This window comes from Bidens hawaiensis, unplaced genomic scaffold (genome assembly GCF_021521415.1).
Source record: "Bidens hawaiensis isolate Kalapana, Puna unplaced genomic scaffold, B.hawaiensis_p1.1 tig00005013_1, whole genome shotgun sequence".
NCBI classification, from domain to species: domain Eukaryota; kingdom Viridiplantae; phylum Streptophyta; class Magnoliopsida; order Asterales; family Asteraceae; genus Bidens; species Bidens hawaiensis.
This window is the reverse complement of record NW_027491317.1, coordinates 8,655-14,789: the sequence shown is the minus strand read 5'-3', so window position 1 is coordinate 14,789 and position 6,135 is coordinate 8,655.

Below are 6,135 nucleotides of genomic sequence, written 5' to 3'. Positions count from 1 at the left end.
AGAATCTCTTGTACATACTTTGATTGATTAATGAAAATTCCATCAGCTTTCTGTTGCACCTGAAGTCCAAGGAAGAAATTCATTTCCCCCATTGAGCTCATCTTGTACTTGGATTTCATCACTTGCTCAAACTCCTTGCACATTTGTTCATTTATAGAGCCAAAGATAATGTCATCCACATACACTTGCAACAGCAGCAGATCCTTGTTCCATCTTTTGTAGAACAGGGTTTTGTCAATAGCTCTTCTGCGGAAGCCATTTTCCAACAGATGGTTTGACAACTCATCATACTAGGCCTTTGGTGCTTGACGCAGTCCATACAGTGCTTTGCTGAGTTTGTAAACCTTGTTGGGATGAACTGGGTCTTCAAATCCTGGAGGTTGTGTGACATAAACCTCTTCATCAATCTTTCCATTTACGAATGCAGACTTTACATCAAGTTGATAGACTTTAATTTTCATTGATGTTGCATATCCTGATAGCCTCTAGTCTTGCTACTGGAGCAAAAACTTCCTCAAAGTCTACTCCTTCTTGTAAAGATCCTAGAGCCACCAATCTTGCTTTGTTCTTGATTACTATGCCCCTTGCATCTTTCTTGTTCCTAAACACCCATTTTGTTCCAATAGCATACTTGCCTCTGGGCTTGTCAACCAATTCCCATACATGTAAGTCTCTGAATTGAGCCAACTCTTCCTGCATAGCTTCTACCCAGCTGTTGTCCTTTAAAGCTTGATTAATGTTCTTTGGTTCAACTTGGGCTAGAAAGCAGGCATACAGGCAGATGTTTACTTTTTCAAAAGAACTTCTTGTCACTCTTTCATGAAAGTCTCCTATTATATTCTCTGCAGGGTGATTTCTTTTAACAGAGGTAGTCTGCACAACTTGTTGTGCATACACTTTTCTCCAGATTGGTCAAATTAACCTCAGCAATTTCACTTTCATTTCTCTCTTGAGCTTCATCGGCTGCTTGAATTTGATTAATCTCTGATGATGATGCTTCAGTTGACCCAATTTGTAGAGAGTCAAACAAAGACTGAAACCTATCTTCAAATTGATTTATCCCTTCAGGTTGAGCAGGTTGTTGAGTTTGAATGGGTTCACTCTCCACATCACTTGGTCCTTCATTAGAAACTTCAACTGCAGTATCTTGTTCATTCATCTCTACTTCAGCAGTTTGTTGGTTGCTTATTTCAAAGTTAAATCCATTTAGATTAGGAGCAACAGATGACCATAGCTTGTCCAGATCAACTTGTTTTTGTTTTCCTTTGTCTTCAAACCTGGTTCTGTACATGTTTTCATTCATATCTTCATTATAAATTTTAAAAGACTTAATCATCTTCTCCAAGTCAAAAAGCCATTTGGGTCCTTCAACATTGTTAAAGTGGTTTTCATTGAATATTATGTCTGAAGACTCAATGACAACCATGTGCTCCTTCATATAGACTATGTAAGCTTTTGAATGAGATGACTAACCCACAAAGAAACATTACAGAGATTTTTCCTTTGTATTTAACAGTGAGCATCTGCATCCAAAAGGCTTTAAGAACTTCACATAAGGCTTTCTTTTAAAGATGATCTCATATGGAGTCTTATTATGAGCCTTGTTTAGTAGAACCCTGTTCTGCACATAACATGCAGTGTTGATTGCTTCTGCCCAGAAAGTGACTGGCAGATTTACATCAACAATCATGGTTCTTGCAGCTTCAATTAATATTCTGTTTCTTCTTTCTGCAACACCATTTTGCTCAGGAGTTCTAGGTGCACTAAATTGTTGAAATATCCCCTTTGAAGTGCAGAATTCTTCCATTGTTCCATTCTTGAATTCTGTCCCATTGTCACTTCTAATGACCTTTAACTTTCTTTCAAGTTGATTTTCCATTTTCAGCACATAGGTTCTGATCAATTCGAGTGTTTCATCTTTGCTGCCCATAAAATATACCCAAGTAAACCTTGAATAATCATCAGTGATCACTAGGCAGTATCTCTTCTTTCCAATACTTGGAACACTCACTGGACCAAACAGATCCATGTGAATCAGTTCCAAGACCTCATCAGTGGTGTTTATCATTTTGCTCTTATATGAGGATTTATGTTGTTTCCCTTTGAGTCAAGACGTACATTTTTCTTCAAGCTTGAATTCTCTTTTGGGAAGGCCAACAACATGTTCACCTTTCACTAGCTTGTTCATGTTCTTCAAGTTGACATGACATATCTTCCTATGCCACAGTTTGGTCTCATTTTCAGTGGCTTTGGAAACAAAGCATGAACCACCTCTAGATGTAGTAATATTCATTCTTAGCTCATTGAGGTTGCTATTTCTTGGAGCCATCATCTTGATCATTTCAGTTGGAATCACAAACTCAGGCTTCAAAATCAGGCAGTGTTCATCATTAAAGGCTACCTTGTACCCTTTATCACAAACCTGAGAAATGCTGAGTAGATTGTATTGTAGTCCTTCAACATGCAGCACATTCTCAAAGGATACCTTGCCATTGGTAAGTGTTCCTCTTCCAACAATCTTCCCTCCATTTTCACCACTCCCAAAAGCAACTGGCCCTTTATACTTCTTTTCATAATTGATCAGTGCACTCTTGTCACAGGTCATGTGCCTGGAACATCCACTGTCCATGTACCATAAATCATTGCTATTCAAGGACTGTTCCTGCACATAAACACAAAAATGAAATCAGTTGGATTCTGAGTTACAAACTGCATCAATTTTTAATTCAGTATTAGGTGAAGATTCAGCAGGAGTTGGAACTGGCACTGGAAGTGGGTCTTCATACACAACTTCACATTCTTCTTCTGAGTCTGATTCTGACTCAGTTTTCACAACTTGTGACCTGATTAATTTTTCAGTTTGCTCAATCACATAGTCTTTCTTTTCAGTCAACTCTTTCTTAGTCTTCCATTGAAACCCTCTTGATTCATAACCCTGCTTCATCAAAAATTTCTCATCCCCATTAAGAACACCAGGTCTAATCTTTTCTTTTCCTTTGTCATTTGACCTTCTGTTCTTTGCAGGTTTGCTTGTTACCTTTGCATCATCCTTGATCTTCAAGACTTGTTTCAGTCTTTTTTCTGGCACTGATCTCTTTTCTTCATCATCTGAACTGCCCTTTTCTTCACTCAAGTATCTTTTATATATTTTCTTGTATCCTTTCATGTCAAATCCACATACCACATCAGGAACCACAAACTCTTCCTCTTCAAACCAGCAAGAGTCAGTATGATGACCATAGGCATCACACTTCTTGCACCAGACTTTGGCATAGCTCCCCATGTCTTCAAGCAATTGCTTGTCTTTAATTTTGTCACTGGTTATGGGGAAATCAAAGCCTAGGGAAGTTTTAGGACATAAAGAGTTGCTGAAGTCCATTTTGATTGGTTTGTTCAGATCAGGCTCCAGATGATATTTCTCTTTAACAAACACTACTGGCTTCAACTTGGATGAGGTTCTTGAACAGCTTCCATTTTCTTCTCCAACAAATCTTCTCATTGGTATATATTCCACATCTCCAATGTCAAATAGTTCATGGTTTGAGAAGAATGGATAGATTGAAGGATGTGACTGATCATAAGAAGATTTCATTGTCTCTTCATTTCTTCTTTTGATGTCTTGCTATGGTCTTGCACAAATGTCAAACACTACATGTTCTTTTTTTATCTTTTCATAGTGTTTTTTCAACTTTGGAGTCATTTTTGGCAGAAGAGGAATCTTTTCACTTTTCTTCTTGCTGGATCCCTTTTTCTTCTTGCCCTTAGATGATTTTGTGCTGCCACAACTGCAGTTACTATCCTCACTAGAGTATTCACTCCATTTCTTTTTCTCACTTTCCTTCTTTGCATTCTTCTTCATCTCTGGTTCCTCATTCTATTTGACTGCAAATTCTCCATTCTCATTCACAAACACATGATAATACTATTTTACAAAATCAGCTTTATCATCAAACACATTTTTGAATTGTTTCAGATATTCACTCCTGCTCTCCTTGTCTAATTTCAGTGGGTAGTTGTAACAGAAAGGTGGTGGCACCTTTTTGTACTTCTCTTCCTCGGTCATCTTGTCCACAAAACCCACTATATTTCCTGTAGAAACAAGGTTCTTCAAGAATTCCATTTGAATTAACAAGTCAGCATTCTTCAATTTCTCTTCAGCATACATCTTTTTCAAACCCTCAACTTCAACTGTCATTTTTGATAGGGTTCGGTATGCCTGCATACAATCCTCTTCAAGCCCCTTGATTTGATTCTCATAAGTTGCTTCACTGGCTTCATATGCATTCAAGAATGCTTCCTTTCTTCCACACTCAGTTTTCCATTTTCCAACCTCCTGATTGAGTTCATCAATGGTAATAAGAAGATTAGAAATTGAAATATCAGATTGTCCCTGCACATTTGAAGATTCAGGCTTGTCCTGCACTTTTGCCATAAATGCAACATTTTCCTTCTCAATCTCAGCTGCATGGTTGCTCCAATCAAACTCCCCATCCTGAGGCACCCTTGTTACTGCAACGTTTCCCTGATCCCTAAACTGAATCACATTGTTCTGATTAACTCTGTTCTGATTAGTGTGAATATGCAGTTGGTTGTTCCTCTGAGGCTGAAAGGGTTGTTGCTGGGGTCTGTTTTGGTTTTGATAGGGGTTTTGGTTGGTCATCTGATTTCTTTGATGTTGGAAGTTCTGATTCAGATTCTGGTAAAATTGGTTCTGATTCACTTGGTTACCAACTTGCTTTGGCATTTTGCACTCTCTTGCAAAATGTCCTGGTTTTTGACAATTATAACAAATGGCTTTTGACTTGTCAAAGCCAATTTTCTCATTTTGTCCATTAAAGCTTGTTCTTCCAGTTCTGTTGTACAACCTTTTGCTCCTCACAGCTAACCTAGCAGCCTGCCACTTCATGTCCATGTCTTCCAAGTCATCAGCATCAATTTGCTCAAGATCTTCCTACACAATACTTGTTCTTCAATCAACTGAACATTAAATCTTGATTGGCCACTACATTTTGAACTTGTCTCGAATGGCTCTTCAATAATAGGCTGCTGGTTCTTGATTGAGAGGTTGCCCATTGGTGCTACAAGAGCATTGTTCACTTGAAAACTTGGCTTGACCTCTCTAATCATATGATTTTCGATCATCTCATGTTTTGCAGCCTTGAGAAATGCAATCACATCATCCAACTTAAAGTTGGGGAAACTCGCTTTTTCCTTGATGAATTTGCTGGCTGTGTACCACTCACCAGACAAAGATGATAAAAGCTTCTTGTTTAGCTCAAAATCTGAGATCTGCAGGTCAGTTGTTCATATATCATTAACAATCACCATGAACCTTTGCAAAACTGATTTCAATCTTTCTCCATCTTTAAACTTGAACCTATCAAGCTGTTGTTTCAGTCTATCTTTCTTGATATCTATCACTTCAGTATTTCCTTCAAACATATCAATAACTGCATCATATATTTCTTTAGCAGTTTTGTGATGGTTGACGGGTATCTCCCAAGACAGACCTAACTTCAGCATAGACAGTGCTTTGTCATCTCTCTTTTTCATCTTCAGCTCAACAGTGGCATTGTTGTTCGGAGCAGTTGAAGGAACATAGTTTCTGTCAGTGATAGAAGTCCAAAGCTCTGGGTCGTTGAAGTTTACAGTTGCTTCGAAGAGCACCTTCCATTTGATAAAGTTTTCTTGTCCAAGTAATCTGGGAATCTTGTTGGTAGAGACTTCTTGGTCTTCCATTTCAGTAGATCTGGGATTTGCAGTAGAGAAACAGAGTAAAGCTTCAAGCTTTTTCACAAACCTTCTGTCCAGTGGCCTTCAGTGAGCTTCTAAAGCTCTGATACCACTTGTTAGAACCGTAAGTTGGGTGAAACCTTAGAAAAGGTTGACAAGAACACTCAACCTCTGTAACCCAAAGGCCGGTTGAATATCTCGGCGGAATCAGGATATCCAACAAGTGGGAATGAATGAGTGAAAGTAACAAACATGAAATGATAATAAGTAATCAATAAGAGCACATTCAAAGAGAAAGATTCACTATATTACATGATTCATTAATGTAACAGTGAAAGGAATGTCTAGCGTTTCGTGAGTGACGGCGGCGGCAGTACGAGGAAACAAATAGAATATTCTTTT